The sequence below is a fragment of the Tachyglossus aculeatus genome, chromosome 20 (assembly GCF_015852505.1).
Source record: "Tachyglossus aculeatus isolate mTacAcu1 chromosome 20, mTacAcu1.pri, whole genome shotgun sequence".
Lineage (NCBI taxonomy): Eukaryota > Metazoa > Chordata > Mammalia > Monotremata > Tachyglossidae > Tachyglossus > Tachyglossus aculeatus.
In genome coordinates, this window is record NC_052085.1 from 19,894,595 (window position 1) to 19,921,730 (window position 27,136).

The window sequence follows — 27,136 nt, forward strand, 5'->3', positions numbered from 1 at the left end:
AGGTGCTGTGAAAGTTGCTAGGGCAAGAGGAATGACAGTGACTTTTAGGAAAATCATTTGGGATGATGAAAGACTCATCGTCTGGGAACCGATGAAGTATCTTTATCTTAAGACTTTCCCCCTGTGAAGGCTCTCTTAAAAAGGCATCAGACAAAATGAAAACAAATCTGCATTTTATTTTGTGAGAAACACTCTTATTGCTCATCGCCAGCCACTTACAAAAATACCCTTTCTCAGGAACTCCTCTGCCGCTTTCTTTGTCTTTTCAGATGTTGCAGTTGTCGGGGCTACGTGGAGTTTTACGGGAAGAATTTAGAAACGAAAGACCAACGAAGATCTTCACCTCTCCTGGTAAGGTTCAAACAGAAGCTGTCCGTTTAAAACGGAGAGAGACGGGGAACAGACAGGGAGGGATTGCACTAGAAAGCTGGCTCGGAGACCTTGAAAAACCACCACATCCTGGGCACATTCGGAGACAGGGCATGCACAGACCTATTGTAATTTCTGGTTGCTGCCCAGAGACAAGGATCCTTCCTTCCTAGAACTCATTTATCAATATGAAGGGTAGCCAATGTGCCCTAAAACAAATTGTGTTTATATCACTTGTCAACATAATGGCAACAATGACTTTAAGAGGGAAGGGGAGAGAAATAATTATCTGTGACTGTTGAGTAAATGCAGCACCAACTCTTCATCTTCTGCCAAAGAAAGGCCCGTATCCAGTGGCTCAAATGCTTCTTTCTTCTGCATGGCCTTTTTATTTCGCTTGACCTTGGGCACCTCTTCTTCACCTTCACTGCTGCTGTAGTTTCTTTTCCGCACTTTCCATGCCTTTCCGGGGTCACTGTTGGGAAGAGATCCATTGATGATTTTTAACACGTGGGCTAATCAATTGGACGCATCATACAATCCAACCATTTATAATAATGATAATTTGGTAAGCACTTGCTATGTGTCTAGCACTGTACTAAGCGCTGGGGTAGGTACAAGGGAATCAGATCCCAAATAGGGCTCAGAGTGTAACTAGGAGGGAGAACAGGTACTGAATCCCCACTCTGCAGATGTGGGGACTGAAGCAAAGAGAAGAGAGGTCACACAGCAGACAAGTGGTGGAGGTGGAATTAGAACCCAGGTCCTCTGACTAGGCAGGTTCAGGCCTGATATGAATAAAAGGTGAAAATAAAACTGTGATTTGGAGTGAGAAAGTAGTGAAACAAGATGAAGTCATATGGCTAAACTACAACAACCTTCAGATAATAATAATAATGGTATTTGTTAAGCACTTACTATGTGGAAAGCACTGTTCTAAGCACTGTGGGGGGATACAAGGTGATCATGTTGTCCCACTTGGGGCTCACAGTCCTACTCCCCATTTTACAGATGAGGTAACTGAGGCCCAGAGAAGTCGAGTGGCTTGCCCAAGGTCACCCAGCTGACAAGTGGCGGAGCTGGAATTCGAACCCACGACCTCTGACTCCCAAGCCCGCGCTCTTTCCACTGAGCCACGCTGCTTCCCCTACAGAAGTGGGGTGGATTCACTGACAGGATCAGTTGGTTTACTAGGTAAGATTATTCCTTATTCAACACTGGTTACATTTGTCAGTAATAATAGTAATTATGGCATTTGTTTAGTGCTTACCCGGTGTCAAGTAGCGTACTAAGCATTGGGTAGATACAAGTTAATCAAGTCGGACCCAGCCCCTACCCACCATGGAGCTCACAATCTAGAGGAGAGGGAGAATAGGTTGCATCTACCCCAGTACTTAGTACGGTGCCTGGCACAGAGTACGGGTTTAACAGACACCATTAAAAAAAAACCCCAACAACAAAAATCAGGTGCTGAGCCCCCATTTTACAGATGAGGAAACCAACACAAAAGTCAAATGACTTTCCCGAGGTCACACAGCAGGCAAGCAGTGGTGCTGGGATTAGAACTCGGGTCCTCTGAATACCGGGCCCATGCCAGGAAGGCAAAACCAGATCAGTTTAAACAGGCAAATTCTGTCTGAATTAGATTTCTTTTCCTGTTTTAAAATGCTCTGCGGTTGTGGGAAGCAGTCCTTTTGGGAACCCAAGCCCTTGAGGCTACAGCCCACCTGTCTGGGAAGCAGAAACAATTTTTTTAATGGCATTTTTTAAGTACTTATTATGTGTCAGGCACTGTATTAAGCGCTGGGGTAGATATATGAAATACTCAGGGTGGACATAGACTGCATCCCCCACAGGGCTCATAATCTTAATCCCCATTTTACAGATGGTGAGGCACAGAGAATTAATTACGGTTTTAAGCACTTACTATGTGCAAAGCACTGTTCTAAACGCTGGGGAGGTTACAAGGGGATCAGGTTGTCCCACGGGGGGCTCACAGTCTTAATCCCCATTTTACAGATAAGGTAACTGAGGCCCAGAGAAGTGAAGTGACTTGCCCAAAGTCACACAGCTGACAGTTGGTGGAGCGGGGATTTGAACCCATGACCTCTGACTCCAAAGCCCGGGCTCTTTCCACTGAGCTCACAGTTTTAATCCCCATTTTACAGATGAGGTCACTGAGGCACAGAGAAGTGAAGCGACTTGCCCACGGTCACACAACAGACAGGTGGCGGAGCCAGGATTAGAACCCAGGTCCTTCCGGTTGCCAACTCAAGGGGATTTTACTCTCCCATGCACATAGTACAGTATTATGCACACAGTAGGTGCTCAATGCGGCCTAGTGGAAAGAGCACAGGCCCGAGAGTCAGAGGAGCTGAGTTCTAATCTCTGCCACCACTCATAAGGGCAATACCCCAGAAGCATCTTACCACCTGAGAGACTCTGATTCCATTTTTCCTGGGCCTCTAAGCATCCGACTGCTCTCTGTTGCTAAAATTTGGGTGGAAACCGGTAAAAATGCCCCTGAAGCGGCGCATTAAAACAGCACAGCTGAGAGTCCGCAATTTATCGTAGTGTGGGAGACTGAATTCATTCTACAGACTGCTGTAAAGAAGCCCCCCAAAATATGAACGTTTCCAGCCCCTGAATAATAATAATGATATTTATTATATGTATATATGTTTGTACATATTTATTACTCTAGTTATTTTACTTGTACATATCTATCCTATTTATTTTATTTTGTTAGTATGTTTGGTTATGTTCTCTGTCTCCCCCTTTTAGACTGTGAGCCCACTGTTGGGTAGGGACTGTCTCTATATGTTGCCAATTTGTACTTCCCAAGCGCTTAGTACAGTGCTCTGCACATAGTAAGCGCTCAATAAATACGATTGATGATGATGATGATTAAGCGCTCACTATGTGCAAAGCACTGCTCTGCTGTAAAGAAGCCCCCCAAAATATGAACGTTTCCAGCCCCTGAATAATAATAATGATATTTATTAAGCGCTCACTATGTGCAAAGCACTGTCCTGCTGTAAAGAAGCCCCCCAAAATATGAACGTTTCCAGCCCCTGAATAATAATAGTAATGCATTTATTAAGCGCTCACTATGTGCAAAGCACTGTTCTAAGCGCTTGGGAGGTTACAAGTTGATCAGGTTGCCCCACAGGGGGCTCACAGTCTTAAGTACATGCCTTCAACTCGTACTTCACAGCGCTCTGCACACAGTAAGTGCTCAATAAATTCGACTGACTGAATGAATGAATAATCCCCATTTTACAGACGAGGTAACTGAGGCACCGAGAAGTTAAGTGACTTGCCCGAAGCATCTGCCTCCCCCAAATCCCAGGAACGAAGGGCACGGCGGTCAGGTAAGGCTGTAACTTCAAGAGGCTGGCAGGTGTTGAAAAATACAACACAAACCCTCTGGATTGAGGATGGAGAGAATAAACCGGAACTGACAATTGTGACAAACCTTCACTAATTCTTCTGACTTTTAAAGCGGGAACGAAAACAAAAAGAAACCGGGCAAAGTGCTGATGTGTAGCCCCTGGGTGGAAAGTTCAATGATTCAGAGGCTCAAGGCTGGAAGTACTAGCCTCCGCAACCTACTCGCCACCACAAATGTGACCAGGGTTGGGTCCCACAGGTGAGCCTTCTCTGCGGGGCGGAGGTAGGTCCCAATGGAGAGCCTGGGGGTGAAAGGTAGGATCCACGCGGGTCTGTGTATCCAATCCGATATTCTGTCTCCACCTCCAGTGACAAGATAATAATAATAATAATAATAATAATAATCATCATCATCATCATCTGCGCATCAGGCAGAAACTCCTCACCCTGGGCTTCAAGGCTGTCCATCACCTGGCCCCCTCCTACCTCACCTCCCTTCTCTCCTTCTCCAGCCCAGCCCGCACCCTCCGCTCCTCCGCCTCTAATCTCCTCACCGTACCTCGCTCTCGCCTGTCCCGCCATCGACCCCCGGCCCACGTCATCCCCCGGGCCTGGAATGCCCTCCCTCTGCCCATCCGCCAAGCTGGCTCTCTTCCTCCCTTCAAGGCCCTGCTGAGAGCTCACCTCCTCCAGGAGGCCTTCCCAGACTGAGCCCCTTCCTTCCTCTCCCCCTCGTCCCCCTCTCCATCCCCCCCATCTTACCTCCTTCCCTTCCCCACAGCACCTGTATATATGTTTGTACATATTTATTACTCTATTTATTGATTTATTTTACTTGTACATATCTATTCTATTTATTTTATTTGGTTAGTATGTTTGGTTTTGTTCTCTGTCTCCCCCTTTTAGACTGTGAGCCCACTGTTGGGTAGGGACTGTCTCTATTTGTCTATTTTATTTTGTTAGTATGTTTGGTTTTGTTCTCTGTCTCCCCCTTTTAGACTGTGAGCCCAATGTTGGGTAGGGACTGTCTCTATATGTTGCCAATTTGTACTTCCCAAGCGCTTAGTACAGTGCTCTGCACATAGTAAGCGCTCAATAAATATGATTGATGGCATTTATTAAGCGCTTACAATGTGCAAAGCACTGTTCTAAGCGCTGGGAAGGTTACAAGGTGATCAGGTTGTCCCATGGGGGGGCTCACAGCCTTCATTCCCATTTTACAGATGAGGGAACTGAGGCCCAGAGAAGTTAAGTGACTTGCCCAAAGTCACACAGCTGACAATCGGCAGAGCCGGGATTTGAACCCATGACCTCTGACTCCAAAGCCCAGGCTCTTTTCCACTGAGCCACGATGCCTGAAGGAATCTGAGGGCCGCCCTTCTCAACAGTCCTCCGGATGTTCAAGGAAGGAGCAGTGTGGCCTGGTGGAAAACGCACAGGCCTGGGTGTCAAGGGGCTTCGGTTTTAATCCCGGCTCCGCCACTTGCTGGCTGTGTGACCTTGGGCAAGCCACTCTGTGCCCCAGTTTCCTCATCTGTTAAATGGGGATTCAATAGCTGTTCTCCCTCCTACTAAGACCGTGAGCTCCACTTGGGACTTTGCCCAAAATAATTATCTTACAACTACCCCACACTTAGAACACATAGTAAGTGCTTAACAAATATCTCCCCCTCTCCCCCTCGTCATCCCCATCTTACCTCCTTCCCTTCCCCACAGCACCTGTATATATGTATATATGTTTGTACATATTTATTACTCTATTTTACTTGTACATATCTATTCTATTTATTTTATTTTGTTAGTATGTTTGGTTTTGTTCTCTGTCTCCCCCTTTTAGACTGTGAGCCCACTGTTGGGTAGGGACTGTCTCTATATGTTGCCAATTTGTACTTCCCAAGCGCTTAGTACAGTGCTCTGCACATAGTAAGTGCTCAATAAATACGATTGATGATGATGATGAAATATCACCATTAGTATTACCACCTCATGTACCTAACTTTCCCCAACTCTATGCCTGACTTGCCTTCCATCTCCAATTTATCCTGACTCTTCATGAACCCACTGGGTAGGGAATGTGAATCTTGTTTCTGTTGTTCTTGCCTCCGAATAGATACCCCTGATTTGATTGATATTTTTTGCCCGTACAACTTTCTGAGGTAATGAATTCCATAAACTTACCTCCCATCAATCACTGATATTTATTGAGTCCTCACAGATCTTATAATCCAGTGGAAGACTGATGTTAAAAGGAATCACTGAGAGAAGCAGCTACTGGATGTCATGGCTCATTCCGAATTTCCCTTTTATCATCATCATCATCAATCATATTTATTGAGTGCTTACTATGTGCAGAGCACTGTACTAAGCGCTTGGGAAGTACAAATTGGCAACACATAGAGACAGTCCCTACCCAACAGTGGGCTCACAGTCTAAAAGGGGGAGACAGAGAACAAAACCAAACATACTAACAAAATAAAATAAATAGGATAGATATGTACAAGTAAAATAAATAGAGTAATAAATATGTACAACCATATATACATATATATATACAGGTGCTGTGGGGAAGGGAAGGAGGTAAGATGGGGGGATGGAGAGGGGGACGAGGGGGAGAGGAAGGAAGGGGCTCAGTCTGGGAAGGCCTCCTGGAGTTTTAGTTTTCCTTTAGTCCTGGCCTAAAGGGCACTTACTTGACACTTCTTTTGGGAAATTCTAACAATGTTTCGTTGCTAGACTGACAACTTTCAAAAGTCTGCATCGAGCTCAAGCTTTTAATATCTTATTCTCTAAATAGCTCCACACAATTTGGATTGATTGCAGCCTTCTGTTATTGCATAGATTTCTATTTATTACAATGAGGGCTTACGTACATCCAGTTTCTGCCATTGCACGTGCTTGTAGTCCACATTTGGCATAGAATGATGCTAAGGAACTGGGAAAGGTACTTCAAACACCACACATCTCTTTGGGTGCATATGCAGGTCTAAGCACATATGCCACCTGTGGTGACTATTTTCCTTAATGCGGGGCTCGTTAGGTAACAACAATTATTTGTTAAGCACGTACTATGTGCCAAGCACTGTTCTAAGCACTGGGGTAGATAAAAGGTAATCAGGTGGCCCCACGTTGAGCGCACAGTCTCAATCCCCATCTTACAGATGAGGTCACTGGGGCCCAGAGAAGTTAAGGGAGTTGCCCAAGGTCACACAGCAGACAAAGGGGCAGAGCTGGGATTAGAACCCAGGTCCTATGACTCATAAACCCGGGCTCTTGCCACTAGGCGATGGAGCTGGGATTGGAACCCAGATCCTCCGACTCTCAAACTCTTGCTCTTTCCACTAGGCCAGGCTGCTTCTCCTTCCTTTCCCTCCCATCCCCTCTCTTCCTCTTCCTTCCCCCTTCTTCTGTTTTCCCTCTTCCTCCCTTCTCTTCTCTCATCCACCTCTCCCTTTCCCCTCTCCCCCCAGTTCTGTTACCGTATCCCCTCGATAGTTGCATCTATTGATAGTTGCATCTATTGCATCAAGCTCATCTGTAAAATGGGGATTCAGATTGGGACTTGACTATCCCGCATCTACCCTAGCGCTTAGTACAGTGCTTGGCACACAGTAAGTGCATAAATACCACAATTATTACTATACATTCAGTAGACACTCCATAATTACCACTGCAGTGGATCAACTGAATCTCGGAATCTCCATTATGCAGATCATGAAATGAAGGCACAAAAGATAAAGTGCTCTGCACACAGTAAGCGCTCAATAAATACGATTGATTGAATGAATGAATGAATGAATGAATGAATATACGACCAGAAGCACAACTCTTAATAAGAACAGCAGTGAAGCTGTAGAATGGGTTTGCCTGACAGTTCAAATTCTCAGGAAAATCTCAGATTCCAACTGCCAGTAAACAGCAATAATAATTCTGGTATTTCATTCAATCATATTTATTGAGCGCTTACTGTGTGCAGGGCACTGTACTAAGCGCTTCGTTAAGCGCTGTGTGCCAGGCACTCTACCAAGCACTGGGGTGGATGCAAGAAAACCCAGGTTGGACACAGCCGCTGTCCCATTACGGGCCCACAGTGTCAATCCCCATTTTACAGATGAAGTAACTGAGGGAGTGAAGTGACTTGCCCAGAGTCACACAGCAGGTAAGTGGCGGAGCCAGAGTTAGAAGCCATGACCTTCTGAATCGTGTGCTCTTTCCACTACACCACGCTAATTCTCTGAGTACAGTCAATACGTGGGAATGGCATTTCTTCCATTCAAGTAATTTCACATCTTTTCTTTTTAATACTGACAAAACTCTCTCCTGCGGCAGCCACCCTGCAAATGTATTCCGGGAGCACTGTAAACCCAACTCCACATATACCAGAAAGTCAACCACCTGGGCTGGGCAAGATGGAAGGAGTCGGGAGCCGGTCCATTTACGAAAGGTCCAGAATGGAATCTAATTTAAAGAAATAAACAGCATTCTACTCTTCTATGCAACGTAGCCAATTAAATTCAAAACTCTCTTCAAAACGGGTGCTACCTCCGTAATTGGCTGGTGCTTCACTCTGGAACACTAGTTCCGAAACAAATCCAGTGAGCTAAAGCACTACTGAAAGTCAGATCTCAGGGGGAAAGAAGGGAGGCAATAGAAAAAAAGAAAACATCTTAAAACTTGGGTCACCAACCAGTATACTCCATTTCTGGTCGCATTCCTAAATCCCCGACCCCCTCCGACTTCCCCCACACAGAAAAGCGACCAAACAACCACCACAAAAACAATTCAAGCCCCATAAAAGAATCCTCCTACATTCTGGTAAGGTCTGCGGTAGGGCAAACTAGTTGATTACTGTTCCTCTTTTTGCCTCCAAAGGCTCTGTGATTTAGGGAAAGAGAGAAATCTCCTGAATATACTGACAAGCAAGGCAAATTAACTTAGGCCTGGTGTCAAACAGAAGGATGAGAAAATATTTCACTGACAGCTGAAAATATGACATGCCACCTTGGGATGGAACTTTTTATGCTAACTACCATCAGATGTAACTGTCACGATCAAGGATTGAAAACCAGACGGGAAGGCCACAAAGGAAAGGGATGCAATCTGTGTGGCCTTCAGAAAAACCTTCGGATTTCACCCCATAATGACAGTCTCTTGGACAAGGAAAAAATGTAGTCTTGACTGCTTGGCACTGGCCAGCTAGCCCAAGACAGACCATGTCCTACTTTTCTAGTTGTCTGTACCTTAACAATCCCTATTGTCCGGTTACCTTATGAATCAGGAATATTGTGTCTGCTCCACTAGATGGTAAGTTCCTTATGGGCTGGAAACGTGTGCCAACTCAAGAGCTCAGTACCATGCTTTGCACAGAATAAGGGTTTAATAAAGACCACTGATTGATAACTTGGGTGAAAGTTGCTGGTTATTTATGATGGAACTGCACTGTCAAACCCCAAGCTGAAAAGTGAACCAAACTCCCAAGGAGCAGTGCCAATGCCACAGAATGAATGACCCCGCTGGCAAGAGAAGTGAGGAAAAAAAGATTGAGTCACAGCAAACCGCTAGCGAAGAAAAACAAGAGGAAAGCAAGCAAACACCTGCGCGGCCTCCAGATGAGACCCTGAGAGGGAGGTTGACTTTGAAGTGTTCCCCAAAACAAGAAGTTCCTAATGAGTTACTCTTCCTGACCTTAGAAGCAGTGTGGTTTAGTGGATAAAGCACTGGCCCAGGAGTCAGAAGGACCTGGGTTCGAGTCGCAGCTCTGCCACTTGTCTGCTGTGTGATCTTGGGCAAGTCACTTCATTTCTCTGGGCCTCAGTTACCTCATCTGTAAAATGGGGATTAAGACTGTGAGCCCCATGTGGGACAGGGACTGTGTCCAACCTGATTAAGTTTTATCTGCTCCAGTGCTTGGCACATAGTAAGAGCTTAACAAGTACCATAATTATGGGACACAGCATGGCCTAGTGGATGAAGCCTGGGAGCCTGGGAGTCCGAAGGACCTGGGTTCTAATCTTGGGCACGTCAATTCACTTCTCTGGGTCTCAGTTCCCTCATCTGGAAAATAGTTATTAAGGCTGTGAGCCCCATGTGGGACATGGACTATTCCAATCTCAATAGCTTGTATCTACCCCAGCGCTTAGTAACAGTGCCTGGCCCATTACCACGTAAAGGAAAAAACAAACCAGAAACAAACAAAAAAAACCCCAGGCCCAGCAGAAATCCTGAAAAGGGGCTGGGTAACATAGGAAGCAAAGATGGCAGTAACTTTACATATATATAAAACGTATATGCAAGACAAGTCAGACGCTGCTGTGTCCCTCGTGACGCTCAAAGGCTAGACAGAAAGGAGAACAGGCATTAACCCCTATTTTACTGATGAGGAAAATGATGCACAGAGAAGTTAAGTGACTTGCCAATAACCACACAGCAGGCAAGCGGAACAGCCGGAACTAGAACCCAGGTCCCACTATTCCCATCATCATCATCAATCGTATTTATTGAGCGCTTACTATGTGCAGAGCACTGTACTAAGCGCTTGGGAAGTACAAATTGGCAACATATAGAGACAGTCCCTACCCAACAGTGGGCTCACAGTCCACACAAGGGGGAAACAGAGAACAAAACCAAACATACTAACAAAATAAAATAAATAGAATAGATATGTACAAATAAAATAGAGTAAAAAAATATGTACAAACATATATACATATATACAGGTGCTGTGGGGAAGGGAAGGAGGTAAGATGGGGGGGATGGAGAGGGGGACGAGCCCCCGCTCCTTCCCTAGGCCACGTTGCTTCTCAGCGTGCATTTGGATCTGTGCCAATCTGGGGCAGCCCCAAAGCACTTACGAACTTAACTATAAATTATTCATTAATACTAATGTCGGTCTCCCGCTCTAGACCGTAAACTCACAGGGGACAGGATTAACTGAGTGTAGTATGTGGCGTGGTGCAGCCCAGGCACTACGCCACAGTCACTTCCATTGGAAGTGGATAAACTTTTTCACTCACATGGCAGCATGCCACACCCCTACCCTTGAGAACTCCATGCCCCACTGGCAGGAACAAGAATGCCAGGGGATCCCTGTAAACGCTATAAGCGCTTAGTACAGTGCTCTGCACACAGTAAGCGCTCAATATATACGATTGATGATGTAAAATCTAAACACTCTGATCCATTCCTTGTGAATGGATCCAGTGAGCTCTCAACTGTTATCTCGACAGAAGATGAGCTCATCGTGAGGCGAAGTGCTGGACCGGCTCATGGATTACACCCAAGGTTACCTATCAATGGCTCGATGTCAGACCAGTGGATGTATCGAGCAGAGTGCCTTGGGCATTGATTTTGGACTGCTCTCACGCAATCTTTCTTGATGACTCAGCCCGGAAAAATCAAGAGGACGCGTGGCTTTGCAGATGACGTTCAACTGGACAGGGCTCCTAACTATTTTGGGAGACCGGGATAAACTTTTAAAGAAACCATAAGAAGTCGGAAACATGTCCCTACCAGAAAAAAAGCACGTGATTTAGCAAGGGCAAGTACGAGACCCGACGCCCAGGGACAAAGAGCACAACTACAGAACTTGGGGGGCCGGTTGCTTCAGCAGAAAAATAAGAGAGCCGTAACTACAGTGCTCCGCACACAGTCAGCGCTCAATAAATACGATTGACTGACTGGATGAATTAACAACATATTAAATGTCAACATGGCCCAGGGTTAGATAAGAACCAGCAACTTGGGCTCAGCAGGAGTTAGATCCTTATTAAATTCCACTGTCCAGTGGTAGTCACTGTAGTTTGATCAAGCTATAAAGGAACTGGAGAAAGTTAACGCGAAAGTAACAGAAAAAATTAAAAAGGTAAGAAAATGAGACAAGTGAGAAAAGGCTACAGTAATTGTTTAGCTTGGCTAAGGGAAGTGTAAAAGTGCCTTAGTAATTGGCTTCACATACAGACAATTTTAGGACTTGAAACAAAACTGGTTCCGGTGAAAGCGCGCCACTTGAAAAGCGCTAAATTGGAACACATTTCCCCACGGAAACAATGTTATGGATGGGAGATGGTTCCTCAACCAAGGTCAGATACTCCATTTTTTCCAGTTACCCAGAATTATGCCCCCAATCAATCAGGGTTGAACAATCCAGATACACACCCATGAACTGAGGCAGAGAAATTCCACAATAGGGTAGCCGAACTTCACTTCATTGGAAGCAAAATAGATACATTAACCCTCCCTGCCAATCTGGTAGTATGCTCTTCCCGCTCCCAAGCCCAGCAGCTTTTTCCAATCCATCTCTCTCTACTTCTCCTTCCAAATTTTCCCCTTACTCTACTCCCCAATTACAGCTTTTAAAATTGTTTCCCCTCCAACCCTCACTGTCTGTGCCCCCGGGGCTAATGACACAAAGCTTAGTGATATAAGGTCAAAACTGATGTGATCGGCTTTGATGTGCCGCAAAACTGAAAAACAAAATGAACTGCTGCTCATAACTTGTGGTGTTACTTAACATCAAGGGTTGCCTGAATAGGAAAAAATTTTCTAAGTAAGGCACTGATCTTTTTTCCTTGTCAAGGGAGGATCTAAGAAAAAATGGGATTAAATTGTAGGAGGAGAAAATTTGGTTGGCCTGAAGAAATATTTGAATGTTGGAATGATAAGACATATGGATAGGCCACTGAGGGCAGTTACGGAGTCTCCATCTCTTTCATGCTGGCTGATGGAATACAGTAACATCTCCATTATCTAGACTGCATCAGATACAAATGGATCATCCGTGTTTGGGCTAAATTTAGCCCGTCAGTTCATCAGGGAAGATTCCAGGATAGCATTCTGTCAGCAATCCGATACTGAGGGGTTCCCCCTCACCCCCCTACCACTTTTTATGGTATTTTTAAAGTGTTTACTATGTGTCAGGCACTGTACTAAGTGCTGGGGTGGATTCAAGCTAATCAGGTTGGACACAGTCCATGTCCCACGTGGGACTCACAGTCTTTATCCCCCTTTTACAGGTGAGGTAACTGAGGCACAGGGAAGTGAAGTCACTTGCCCAAGGTCACACAGCAGGCAAAAGGCGGAGACAGGATTAGAACCCAGGGGTTCCAAGATCAAGGGGTGTTACATAAAGCAGGTCTTTTCTTCGAACCTCAGGAATTCAAACGGCTACTGTGGCTAGTAGAGCAGGTCTCTGCTCTTCCTATAAAGAAAGTATTTCAAGGACATCTCCCATCAGTTGGATTTTCAATTCTGAATGCCCTCTGGAGGAAGAGTTCATCAGTCCTGTAGTGCAGAAAAACTGAGGTTTTTCCTACTCAGCTTATTTCTGCATGATATTATTTTGGGACTCAAAATATTCAATAAGACAAGAAGGCTTCTAATCTTAAAAAAAAAGGGGGGGTGGGGGGAATCCAAAATGAAACAGCTACTAGATTTCTGCCAAGGTTTCCAACTTCATTCCATTTGGCAGGCTGTAATGCCCCCAGGAGGGGTGGGAAGGGGGCAAAAATGACTTGGGCCTAAGAGGGTATGAAGAACTGAGGGGAAGGGGAGTTTTAAATACGATGCTGTGGGAGTTGGTTCTGAGAGAGCCTGGGACTTCCTTCTTCCTCCCCCCCATCTTTGCCCATGGGGTCCTGGTTTTCATCCACTCCCTTCCACACTCTCTTACTCCTCCCTGCCACACTCCCCTCCGATATCTGCTCCCCTTCGCAACTCCCGCAGGGTCAGTTCTGCTCTGCCAACCAAGGTGACTCATGCCACGATAACGTCACCATCCCTGGCTCCCTCCACTCGGAGCCGACAGGGAATGGGAGAGGGGAAGAGGCGGAATGGAGACGAAGCCTTGTGACGCCAGTCACTGGTTACCCATGTTGTCGCTGGTCAGTAAGAAACGAAGCGGCGCAGATTATTGGCAAGTTCTCAGCGCCGGGCAACGACAGTTCCCTAGACTAAGGCTTTCAAAATGACCATTTTTCCCATTTGGCCCTCTGACTCTTCCAGGTGGGAGAGGGGCATTCTTGGCTTGGTATCATTTAGCAATCAAAGCCACTCCTCTAATTCGTTCCCGAGAATACTGTCAGGCAGGTGGTTTTCCGCAGATAAAACAGGACGGTAGAGAGCCGATCAGGTTATTGATAGAGGGCAGAGCGCAGCAAATATGTACAAAACAAGTGGGGTCCATCGCCTTTCTCTTTCCGCCTCATAAAGGAGCAGACAACTGAGGTTTCATTCCAAACCAAGGGTCGCTTACATCCCACCCCATTTGGGGCTGCCCTGCAGAGTTTACGACCAATCTGTGGTAGAAGCACAGCTCAGAGGTCCGGCCCGCAACCCCGAGTTGGGGTGATGTGCGTGGGCACTGAGAAGACAGCCTCCTATCACGTTCACGGCCTCGTGAATTCATCGGCCAAACCGATGGTTCTACACAACAAACGCTCCCGGGGGTGATTCGGGCTGGGAAATTGGCAACTGCCGCAGGCGGCGAGGGGAAGGGAGGAAGGAAGAGAGGAGGGTTTGGTCAACTCAGATGCTCTCAGCTAGCTCCCGGCTAAACTAGCTCCCAAGCTTTAGCCAGGAGCTAGTTGAGAGCATCCAATCGACATCCCGTTTCACTACCAATTCCCTGTAAAAAGTTGATTTTGTAAGATGAATAATAATAATGGTATTAAGTGCTTATTACGTATCAAGCACTGGGGTAGATACATGCTAATCAGGTGGGACACAGTCCCTGTCCCACATGGGGCTCACAGTCTTCACCCCCTTTTACAGATGAGGTAACTGAGGCACAGAGAAGTGAAGCGACTTGCCCAAGGTCACACAGCAGGCAAGTGGTCAAGTCCGCATTAGAATCCGGGTTCTTCTGACTCCCGTTAGGTGGGTGGGTGAGTGGAGGACGGTAGTGGGAGGGGACAAATTAACGATATGTGTAGGGTGAGAAGAATCACCAGAGATCTGCTTCTCAAAAGGGACACCAAAGGATGCCTAGAGGAACAGGGGGGTGGTTGTTCTCCTTCTGTCTATTCTCATAGTTTGAAATGTACCAGAGAAGCAGCGTGGCTCAGTGGAAAGAGCCCGGGCTTTGGAGTCAGAGGTCGTGGGTTCAAATCCCAGCTCGGCCACTGGTCAGCTGTGTGACTTTGGGCAAGTCACTTCACTTCTCTGTGCCTCAGTTACCTCATCTGTAAAATGGGGATTAAGACTGTGAGGCCCCTGTGGGACAACCTGATCACCTTGTAACCTCCCCAGCGCTTAGAACAGTGCTTTGCACACAGTAAACGCTTAATAAATGCCATTATTATTATTATTATTATTATTATTATTATTATTACCAGCTAGCACTTTAACTTACCAATCAACCAATGGTATTTACTGAGCACTTACTGTGGTACAGCACTGTACTAAGCACTTAGGAGAGTACACTACAACAGAGTTGGTGGTCACATTCTCCCCCACCACCACCCAGGGATCTTACGGTCTAGCGGGGGAGAAAGACATTAAAATATATTGTGGATATGTACGTAAGCACCATGGGGGTGAGGATGAGGTGAGTATCAGCAGCTTAAAGTCGAACTTTTCCTTCTGATAACTATTACGCATTGCTCTTTCCTGAATCTAAACCTTTGGGACTTCCTAATTGTCCCCACTTACATAACCAGCTTTGGATCTCTCACCCATGAGTTTTGCCAAACCCATTTTGCATCATTTGGCTTTTCCTACCTGTACTATTTTCCGATCTAACTGCTCCAGTTGTGAAACCCTAGTCTCCTTGAAACACTGGAACAGGTTCTGATAAAAACCTACGGTTCCCAATAACCTCCTTTAACCCTTAATAAGCTCCCCACCCCACCCCAAAGTCCTTTCTTAAATCCCCATGGTCAAGAAACCCTCACATCGATGCAAGATCAAACCAACCAAGTCACAGCGATTTCAAAAAAAGGATAGATGATTAAATTTGAATTAGGAGCTAACCCTCGATACAACCCCGCCCCTTATATTTGGATATAGGCTCTCTGTAGCTGGGTGTTGATGCTTCCCCTCCTGCCATCTGCTGAATTTGAGCTCTTTGCTCAGCCATCAATCTGAATTGTCTTCAATTTGGCGGGGCCTGACAAGCTGACCTGTGACACTCATCTGTGATGGGAATGGTGGAGAATAAGAGGGAAACATCTAAAAGACCTGCCTGGCCCTCCCCAACGCACCTGTTCAGGAAGCTTACAGAAGTTCAGGGGCGTACTAGGGGTGGAAACAACTTCACAAGCGCTACTTGTTTTTCCTGTCGCAGGCTTTGCGTATTTGGGTAACGGGGAGGTACGGGAGAGGGGGAGTGGGGGCAAGATTAGTCTCCAAAATTCTAGGGCAACATTTTGTGTTTGTTACGTCGTTGCTCCGAAGCCTCCCGGATAGCCCAAATGAAGCACCTGAGGGGTGAGACTGTTTTATTATGCAGCATTATGCCTAGCTTCTTGGATGCGTTCTTAATTGAATCAGTTCCAGTTAGCCCTGAGCTGAAAACTGCTAACAAATGCATCTGTTAACAAAACACAGTTCTGAACGTTTAGAAATAACCTATCCCTTAAGTATTAGCATTTTGATATTCAAATACGTTGTGCCACCAACTTTTCTCCATATCGTAAATTTTAATTTACCGGGCCATGGCGACAGTCCTAACGAAGATTAATCACTGTAGTCTCTTCCAGGAAGCTCAGTGCTGCTTCCTTCTGACCTGTCAGAAATCTGCCATGTATAGAAACGGGAATTGAAAATAGATCACGCTGTGGTCACTCTCTTTCCTGGCCGCTCTGTGGATGTTTAAATCAAAAACGGCCTAAAATCGGATCTGCAAAACCATTTAGTCCGAAGTAAGGATTGATCTCCTTGGGCTTTCATACCAAGTTACGATTGCAAAGAGCCACAGGACAGAATGTACCTCACTCAGAAGAGAATCGGAAACATCTAAAATCAGAAAAAGCGGCCACGCCACAAAGCTGCACATTCAAACTTTCCAATTCATCTCTCTACATAGAAAATGCCCAGGGAACTTCATGATGAATGGCGTCTCTGGCCTTCTGTCCTCTACTTTAAATTATCAGTTGTACCCTACAATATCTACTTCTAAATGATTAAACCGGGGCTCTTCAGGATGTTTACAAAAGCTCCACTTCTTCCTGCCACCGGCATATCCGTTAACATTCCTCCTTTCCCTACAGCGCAGCAGGATCCCAAATTACTTTCACTCATTTACTTTCAATACCCAGAACTGCCCGTCATCAACTCAAACATATCTTCAATATCCTATTGATCTTGCAGAACAAAGACATCCTACGGTTTTGTAAATTAGCTCCATGGAGTAACTGCTTTACTTTTCAGTAGTTTCTCCGGTGATTCTAAAGCCAAGAGGTGTGAAAATCAACAAAGGTGGGTTTCCTTTCTGCTCTCTTCTCAGATGGGAGGGTGGTGATGAATGTGATCATCATCATCATCATCATCACTCGTATTTATTGAGCGCTTACTGTGTGCAGAGCACTGTACTAAGCGCTTGGGAAGTACAAGTTGGTAACATATAGAGACAGTCCCTACCCAGCAGTGGGCTCACAGTCTAAAAGGGGGAGACAGAGAACAAAACCAAACATACTAACAAAATAAAATAAATAGAATAGATATGTACAAGTAAAATAAATAAATAAATAAATAGAGTAATGTGATGGCTAGAGAGCAGGCAGGAGAATGGAGAAGAGGAAAATACCTTTAGGGAAATGGTTTATCCAAAGTCCGGCTACATGACTGGAAGACCACTGAGAAAAAACTCTTCGGATGACTCTACCCTAAGCAGGTAGATTTCATTTCGGAACAGAATTGCAAATGGGCAGGGCTCATGGTGAAAACACCCCTAAAATTACTGGGGCATTGCCCCACACTAACAAAAACAAAACGATGCTCAAACTACAGAATAATCCACCGTCCGGTTTCCTAGAAACGTTGCCACCGGCAAGTCTGCATGTCTGTCTGTGATGATGCTTCAGGCTTTTGCATCTTGCTCAGCCCCGAAACACCCACCTCACTGCTGCCTCGAGACTGTAAGCTCCTTGTGGGCAGGGAATGTGCCTGTCAACTCTGTTATATTGTATGCTCCCAAGTGCTTAATACAGTGCTCTGCACTCAGAGCTCGATAAATACGACTGATGGATGCCTGAGGGTATGTTCACTGGCTGAACTACTGGAGACATAATGCCTGAGACAGAGGTCAAATGGCTATTTGACCTCCAATTTGCTAGAAGTCATGACTTATTCCTGTTCTCTTAAATCTACCATGCTTCCTAAAGGGTTACCCTCCAAATCAATCTCAAGAGAACAGAAAGAGTTCCTTTCTCATAGTCTGTACAGCACGTAGCCCTCAATGGATGCTCATAGTAATTAGACTGTAGGCGCCTTATAAGAAAGAAAGTGTCTCTGGCTTTTCATATTACAGTTACTAGTTAACCTTGTCCCTGTAAAGCCACTAGATTTATGAATTCAATGGGCCATTTTAGACTTGATCCAAGATAAGGGCGAATTCCTTGAGAAACCTACTGTAGGAAAAAACAACAGGAGTTTTGGAATTTGTTAAGCGCTTACTATGTGACAGACACTGTACTAAGCACTGGGGTGGGTACAAGCTAATTGGGTTGGACACAGTCCCTGTCCCACATGGGCTCGTTTTACCCATTTTAACACAGGAGATAACTGAGGCCCAGAGAAGTGAAGCAACTGGCCCAAGGTCACACAGCAGACAAGTGGCAGAGCCGGGATTAGAACCCATGACCTCCTGATTCCCGGGTCCGTGCTCTAACCACTACACCAGGCTGCTTCTGGAGGCATATTGAAGCAGGCACAAATGTCTCTTTTGCTCCCATTTCCCACTCTCTTTATTGAGAGTGGCTGTCTTTCACGTTGAAGAAGCTCTGATCCTCCCTAAGAGCAGTAGTAATAATAGCATTTATTGAGCACCCACTGGGCGTAATACATTTTACTACAGTCCAAAAGATTGCCACTGTGCCAATCAATCAATCAACCATATTTATTAAGTGCTTACTCTGTAAAGGGCCATGTACTAAGTGCTTGGGAGAGAACAGTACTGTAGAGTTGGTCGATATGATTCCCTGCCCACATGGAGCTTACACTCTAGAGGGGAGATAGCCAGCGGTATAAATAAATAAATTAAGAATGTGTAGCATAGAGAAGCAGCATGGCCTTGTGGCAAGAGCATCGCTTGGGAGTCAGAAGATGTGGGTTCTAATGCCGGCTCTGCCACTTGTCCGCTGTGTGACCGTGGGCAAGTCACTTCACTTCTCTGGGCCTCGGTTACCTCACCTGTAAAATGGGAATTAAGACTGTGAGCTCCAGGTGGGACATGGCCTGTGTCCAACCTGATTACCTTGAATCCACTCCAGTGCTTGGAACAGTGCTTGGCACTGAGTAGGCACTTAACAAATACCAGAATTATAATTATTACATAAGTGCCGCAGGGCTGAGGGAGGGGTGAATAAAGGGTGCAAATTCCAGTGCAAAGGTGATGCCTAAGGGAGAGCGAGAAGAAGAAATGAGAGTATAGTCGGGGAAGACGGCTTGGAGGAGATGTGGGTTCTAATCCCAGCTCCGCCACTTATCAGCTGTGTGACTTTAGGCAGGTCATTTAACTTCTTTGTGCCTCAGTTACCTCATCTGTAAAATGGGGATTAAGACTGTGAGCACCACGTGGGACAACCTGAAAACCTCGTTTCCATCCCAGCGCTTAGAACAATGCACATAGTAAGGACTTAACAAATACCATTATTATTATTATTATAAGGCTTTGAAGGTGGAGAGAGTGAAGGTCTGTTGGATCTCAAGGGGGAGAGAGCTCCAAACCAGAGGCCAGACACGAGCGAGGGGATGATGGCTATATGGAAGTACAGTGAGTAGGTGGGTATTTCAGGAGCAAAGCGTGCGGGCTGGGTTGGAGTATGAAATCAGCGAGGTGAGATAGAAGTGATTGAGGGCCTTAAAGCCGGGCCAGGTCTCCGAGGTCCAAGGACTGACCACTGCCTTCATCCTATCGGATTTTTGAGGTGGGTGAGCAGCTTGTTGCAACTGGGAAGGTGCGGGAAATGCATCCAGGAGGTCGGTTCTAATTCTTACCCCCTGCAGACACCCCCGCAGATGGAGATTCCATCTCCAGCCTCATTCAATCGTATTTATTGAGCGCTTGCTGTATGCAGAGCACTGTACTAAGCGCTTGGGAAGTGCACGTTGGCAAAAGAAAGAGACGGTCCCTACCCAACAACGGGCTCACAGTCTAGAAAAGGGAGACAGACAATAAAACAAAACATGTGGACAGGTGTCAAATCGTCAGAACAAATAAAGCTAGATGCACGTCACTAACAAAATAAATAGAATAGTAAATATGTACAAGTAAAATAAATAGAGTAATAAATCTGTACAAACAAATATACAGGTGCTGTGGAGAGGGGGGAGGGGAGGAGGAGAGGAGAAAGGGGGCTCACTCTGGGAAGGCCTCTTGGAGGAGGTGGGCTCTCAGTAAGGCTTTGAAGGGAGGAAGAGAGTGTCCTCTCAGGGTGGGCTTAGAAACCTCTCCAGAGTCCTGGGGGTGGTCTGCAATAAGACAGATACCGGTACCACCGTGACCCGAGGTGGTTGGCGGGGACGGGATGGTAGGAGGAGGAGGTACACGGCCATAAAGCTTGGAAAGGACTTAAGAAATCTACCCAGGATACAACTGCAGTTGCCTCACAAACCTCCAGCTCGGAAAAAGCTCACCAAATTTCCTTCCATTTTAGGGTTTCGATGCTTCTGGCTAGTATCTATAAGTGTCCCAAAGCAGCAGAAGGGGAAGATGAGACAAAAGAAAAAAAAGATTCAAGGTAGTCAAAGAAATCCTCTCCTCTTATCACATGCCGTTAGTCCTGGTGCTGGATGCCGGCCGTTCAGCTCCATTTTTCAAGCGAGGTTACATGTGCGTCAATACACAGAAAAAGAACAAGTCTTTTCCAGAGAAGGTCATTCTCTTTTGTACGCTTCAAAGGCAAGCAAGTGTCCAAAGCAGTCCAAAGTAAAGAAAGATGGGGGGAACGCACATGCAAATCCATCTTTTCCACCTCACCTTTTCATGCGGGCACTCAAACACACCAAATGATTAGAAGTTTGAGTTGAGTTATTCTCAGGGCAGAACATGTGAAAAATACCTGCCTCAGGGAATTGACCCTCTTACAGTCATCAGGGTTCAGGAGAATTCACACATATCCCAGAAGGTCCTATGAGAAGCCTGGGAGGACTTCAAGACACTAATTTTCAACGCCACGATCCTTTCTGAAAAACACCCAAGAAAACTACTCTAATTTAAATACGTGCAAAACAACAGCAGCAGGAACTCAGCTTTGATCAGTCCAGCTTAATCCATACATAGCACAGGAGTAATAGCATTTCTTGAGCACCCATGGGGTAAAACGCACTTTACAAAACACTTCATTCCACTGGAATGAAAGCATTATTATGAGCCATCAAGTCAAGGTCCCGGCAGCTACATCTTGCCAGTGTTTGTTGTGAAAAGTCTATAAAATCATCTTTTGTTTTCGAGGTCAGGGCAATCTGGCAAAGATGAATCCTTTATAATCAATGTATCAACTCAGCTCCCTAGGACAGGACAGAAGAACAGGGAACGAAGAGCAACTTGTCGAGAAGTTGCAGAACAATTTTACTTAAGAAGTATCAGTGATCAATTCTACACAGGAACAGTTAGTTCAAACTTATGTGTGCAAATGATGCATTCCTAATGACTCTACGGCACCTATGATTTATTCGACAGATCTTTCTGCACCAGAAACCCCGTTTTGGTCTCTTCCCAAGGTCTACAGTGCATAGTATGGATGAACAAAACACACTGAAGAGTCCAATCACAACTGTGCCATTTCTCATTTATGAAAAAGGTTAAAGGATTATAAATATTAGAAATTCAATTTGACTGCATGATGAATATTTAAAACCCCCAGCTGCTTCTTTTCCACCCTCTCCAACCCTCTTTGCAAATTTTTCACTTCATTAACACATTCACATTAGAGTAGCCTTAAACCAAATATGATGAATGCTACTAGATACATAAAAATTAATCTTATATTACATGATCAGAGCCATTAATTATTCAACTGTTAGGGGTGTGGCTAGGAGGAGGTTTGATTCAGAGTTTAACACAATATTGTGAAACCTTGAGAGGGGGAAGGAAATCAAAACCCTTATCGGAGGATTTTGCTAAAGCAAGAAGCAGATGGTCCATTTTGATGACAGAATAAAGCACAATGCTCCATGTGGTATTTTTTAATCTCTTTCAAGTACGTAGACTGTGATGCAGTGCAATGCATTTCCATACCAGGTCGAAGCCCAGAGAATATAAAGTCTGGGTGACAAAATGGCATATTTTCTCTAAGAAAAGTTTAGCAAGTTAGGGAAAAAAAACATAAGGAAACAAGAAGGCTCAAGAATGGTTAACATGAATTATTGTTATTACTGTAATATTTCTTAAGCCCTTACTATGTGTCAGGCTCTATTCCAAGCGCTGGGGTAGATACAAGATAATCGGGTTGGACATAGTCCCGTCCCACGTGATGCTCACCGTCTTAATCCCCATTTTATAGATGAGGGAATTGAAGCATAGAAAATTTAAGTGACTTGCCCAAGGTCACACAGCAGACCCGGTAATAGAATTTATGACCCTCTAACTCCCAGACCTGTGCTCTATCCACTAGGCCACGGTGCTCTGGACAAAAGGCTCACAGTGCCATGTTAAGGTCACGGTTAAGGGTGCAAAAAAGGAATCCATAACCATGCGAATAAATGGGAAGGAGAGCATTGTTCTTTCAAGCGTATTTTGGGGTTAAAGTTGGAGGCCGATTGCTGGGATTGGAAGGATAACTGAGCCAGCCTAGAATTCCTAACGTTTCCATAGGACGGTTTAGAAGAAAAGGTTAAATTGCTTCTTGAAGCCTCTTCCTGACCAATGAATTCAATGATTCTCTGGATGTTGATTAATCATACAGTTTGCTCTGCCAACCAGATTAACTACTGAGTCTTCCTTTAATTCTTCTTATTCTTCAGAGTTTTCTTAGACTGTGAGCCCTGGGGGGGATGGTGTCCCGCCTGATTTACCTGTCTACTTCAGTGCTTGGCACACAGAAAGCTCTTAACAAGTACCATTTTTGTTATCACTAAAAAAACAAAAATCCCTGAGTGCCAAAATGACAATTCTTTATAACAGCACTGAAGTAAGAATTATCATATCATATTTATTTATTGAGCGCTCACTGTGTGCAGAGCACTATACTAAGAACTTGAGAAAGTAAAACACAACATAACAGACACAGTCCCTGCCCATAACGAGCTTACAGTCTAGAGGGGGAGACAGACCTTGATGTAAATAAATGGATTATGGATATGTACATACGTGGCGTGGGGCTTGGTGAGAACAGGGTGAACAAGGGAGCAAGTCAGGGTGACAGGAGAGAGTGGGAAAAAAGGAAATGAGGGCTTAGTTAGGGAAGGTTTCTTGGAGGAGGTGTGACTTCAATAAGGCTTTGAAAGTGGGGACAGTAATTGTCTACTGGATATGAAGAGGGAGGGCGGTCCAGGCCAGATGCAGCATGTGAATGAGAGGTCAGTGGTGAGATAGATTAAATCAAAATACAGTGAGTACATTGGCACCAGAGAAAAGAAGTGTGCAGGCTGGGTTATGGGAGGAGAGTATCAATGTGAGGTAGGAGGGGGCAAGGTGATTGAGTGCATTAAAACCAATGGTAAGGAGTTTCTGTTTCATGTGGAGGTGGATGCAGAGGTAAGCATTTAGTACAGTGCTTTGCACACAGTAAATGCTCAATAAATACGATAATATGAATGAAAGGATGAACTGGAGGTCCTTGAGGAATGGGGAAACATGGACTGAACGTTTTGGTAGAAAAACGATCTGGGCAGCAGAGTGAAGTATGAACTGGAGGCGGGGGCGAGACAGGAGGCTGGGAGGTCAGCAAGGATACAGTAATCAGTCAGGGACAGGAGAGGTGCTTGGGTTAATGTGTTGGCGGTTTGGAAAGGGTGGATTTAGTGATGTTGTAAAGGTGGAACCGACAGGATTTAGCGATACATTACGTGGGTTGAAAGAAAGAAGAGTCGAGGATAACACCAAGGTTATGGACTTGAGACAGGAAGGCTAGTGGTGTCCACAGCGATGGGAAAGTCAGGGAGAGGACAGGGCTTGGGTGGGAAGATAAGGAGCTCTGTTTCTGACATGTTAAGACTGAAGTGACAGTGGGACATTCAAGTACAGCTGTCTTGAAGGCAGGAGGAAATGTGAGACTGCAGTGAGGGAGAGACATCAGGGCTGGAGATGTAGATTTGGGAATCATCTGCATAGAGGGGCAGCTGAAGGCATGGGAGTGAATAAGTTCTCCCAGGGAGTGGGTGTAGTAGATGGAGAAGACAAGGGGACCCAAAACTGAGCCTTGAAGGACACCCACAGTTATGGGGGGAAGGCACAGAAGGAGCCTGTGAAAGCGACTGAAAATGAGCAGCCAGAGAGATAGGAGGGGAACCGTCGGCAGCATCCAAGGCAGCTGAGAGGTCGAGGAGGATTGGGATGAAGTAGAAGCCGTTGGATCTGGCAAGGAGGAGAGCATTTGTGACCTCTGAGAGAGTGGTTTCTGTGGAGTGAAGGGGACAGAAGCCAGTTTGGAGGGGGTCAAGGAGGGAATTGGAGAAGAGGAACTTGGGACAGTGGGCATAGACCATTTGCTCAAGGAGTCTGGAGAGGAATGGTAAGGAGGGATATAGGGTAATAACTGGAGGTAACCCTTGGGGTCAAAGGAGGGTGTTTTTTTTTTTTTTAGGATAGGGGAGACATGAGCATGTTTGAACACAGTGGGACAGAAGCCACTGGAGAGCAAACAGTTGAAGATGGCGGTCATGGAGGGAAGCAGAGAGGGGGAAAGTGTTTTGACAAGGTGAGAAGGGATGGGGTTGGATGCGCAGGTGGGGGTGGATTTTGAGGTGTGATGTTTCTGCTCAAGGCTTTATAAGCATGAAATGGTTGATGAGGGTATAATAATAATATTGATGATATTTGTTAAGTGCTTACTATGTGCCAAGCACTGCTCTAAGCACTGGGGTAGATACCATTGTCCCATGTGGGGCTCACAGTCTTAATCCCCGTTTTACAGATGAGGTAACCGAGGCACAGAGAAGTGAAGTGACTTGCCCAAAGTCACACAGCTCATAAGCAGCGGAGCCAGGATTAGAACCCACGACCTCTGACTCCCAAGCCCGGGCTCTTTCTATTAAGTCACCCTGTAAGTGGTACTCTCTGGGAATAGCCTCTGTTCCATGTTATCACACCTGTACAGAAAGTTTGAGCTCTTGTGGGAGAGGAAAGGGATATAGGTTATAATCTCAAATCTGCTACTGATTTGCTAGGGAGGTCACAAACTAAGCCAATTTTTTTTTCATCTGCCTGTTCTTTACTTGTAGAAACACTGTGAGGTCAAATGGGAACACACAAGAGCGGGACTTGGAGCTCTTCTGAAGAAGTACAAGGTATTATTTTTTTCTACCAAGAAAAATGGTATAAACACCGAGCACATAGGATTCTGGAAACTCTAACATGCTGAAATGAGATTTGCAAGGATTCTTCAAAAAGAGGTGCACTTGGAATATAAATGCACAAGATTCAAAGATGTGATATCTGCCTCTCAAAGTCTAGCATTTGGAATGCTTAGGTTCCACCAAACATATCAGTTCATCAGACTTCATCCTTTTAGCATGACAGTATGGACACTGCCTGTATCCATTCTGACCATCTATTAATCAATCAAAGGTATTTAGTAAGCTCTTACTGTGTGTAGAGCACTGTACTAAGCACCTGGGAGAAAACAATACTATCTAGAGGGAGAATTAAGTAGTCTAGAAATGAAAAAGCACTCCAAGCCAACATATATTTTTAATACTGCCCACTCAAAAAAACCCTGTATTGGGAAAGATACTCAATTCATTTTGCCATTTCACTCGGAAATTCAGCCACTATTTTTGTGTGAATTATATCAACAAGATTCCTTTGACACCAAGTCTAACCACATTTTCTAACAGCCCTACAAAAAAATCCTCTAGGCTTCCAGTATCTAACTTTATGCAGAGACAGCGCTTAGCTTAAGAGCCTAAACTAGTGGGAGACAGGAGAAGGCAGCAAAAAGATGACGGAAAGGAACCAAAACATGATATTAAAAGATCTACTGGGGTGTTAGGACATTATAAAGTAGACTCCAAAATTCAGACTGGGGGTACAAAAGAAAGTGTGGTAGTATTATAGCTACATTTTCCTTGTTGTCCAAGAAGGATCGATTCTCTTTTATGGTATTCTTTTGAATTATGTATTTTGTTTTCAGGAAAGAGAAAGAAGATCGAACTTACCCGTCGTTATCTTCCATATTACAATCCTCTTCATCGCCGGAGTCTCTGTGTTTATCGGGATCTGGAAGAGTGCTCGGATCAAACTCCTTGTCATCATCATCGCTCCAATCCAGGAAGGCTTCTCCTTCGTCTTCAGCCTAAGAAAGAAATCAAGGAAAGTTCGATTAAAACAGCTGTCGGGCAGAGGTACCGTGGTTTCCTTCTCCACCTCCATTACGAAGGGTGACTATGTGACAGCTCCCAGGCTGGTCACTTTTGGCCTTTCAAAGGACTCCAACACTAGGCCTCTTTCTTGAAGATGGGGATGGGCATGGGACCGTCCCCGGAATCAGTCATCGACACCCGAGAGAACGCCATATCGTGTTCACCTCAGGGGAGAAAAAACAGGATTCAGCAGGTCAGTTCCTGTCAATCCCAGGAAGCTTTGAATAAGCACAAGCTTCAGAATTATCGCCTCAAAATAATGGGATCCTGCCAGTCCCACAGGTTTTAGAGGAGTGAACCCACTCCAACACTCTCAGTGAAAAGAAATTGCTTTTAAAATATAAACTGGAGGTCATCCCAGGTTTAATAATCCCATTAAAATCAACCCTGTTATAAAATAAAATTGCTTCAACATTCTTCCCGGAAGAAGGCATCTGAGCTCCCAAATTACTCACACTTCTTGTGAACGTAAAGAGGCTTCTAGGGCCCGCTAGGTTATGTTGGTCTGACAGTTTTACAGCCAATCAATGGTATTTACTCGATACTTTCTGTGTGCTAAGACCTTGCGAAAGTACAATACAAAAGAGTAAGCATAGATGACCCCTGCCCACAAGGAGCTTACAGCTTTTAGGAGCAGACACACATTAAAGTCGATTAGGAAAAGGGGAAATACTAGAGGACAAGAATACTGAAAAACTGC

The 27,136-nt window shown here is 45.2% G+C and overlaps 1 long non-coding RNA gene across 1 annotated transcript; it reads right to left on the bottom strand.

Moving 5' to 3' along the window:
• Positions 1-156: 156 nt before the first annotated feature.
• On the bottom strand, positions 157-26,370 carry LOC119941472. The gene is made up of 2 exons (XR_005455216.1): positions 26,233-26,370; positions 157-844 (listed from the first exon to the last, which is right to left on the bottom strand). It is a non-coding gene; the product is annotated as an uncharacterized LOC119941472 (long non-coding RNA).
• Positions 26,371-27,136: the final 766 nt, after the last annotated feature.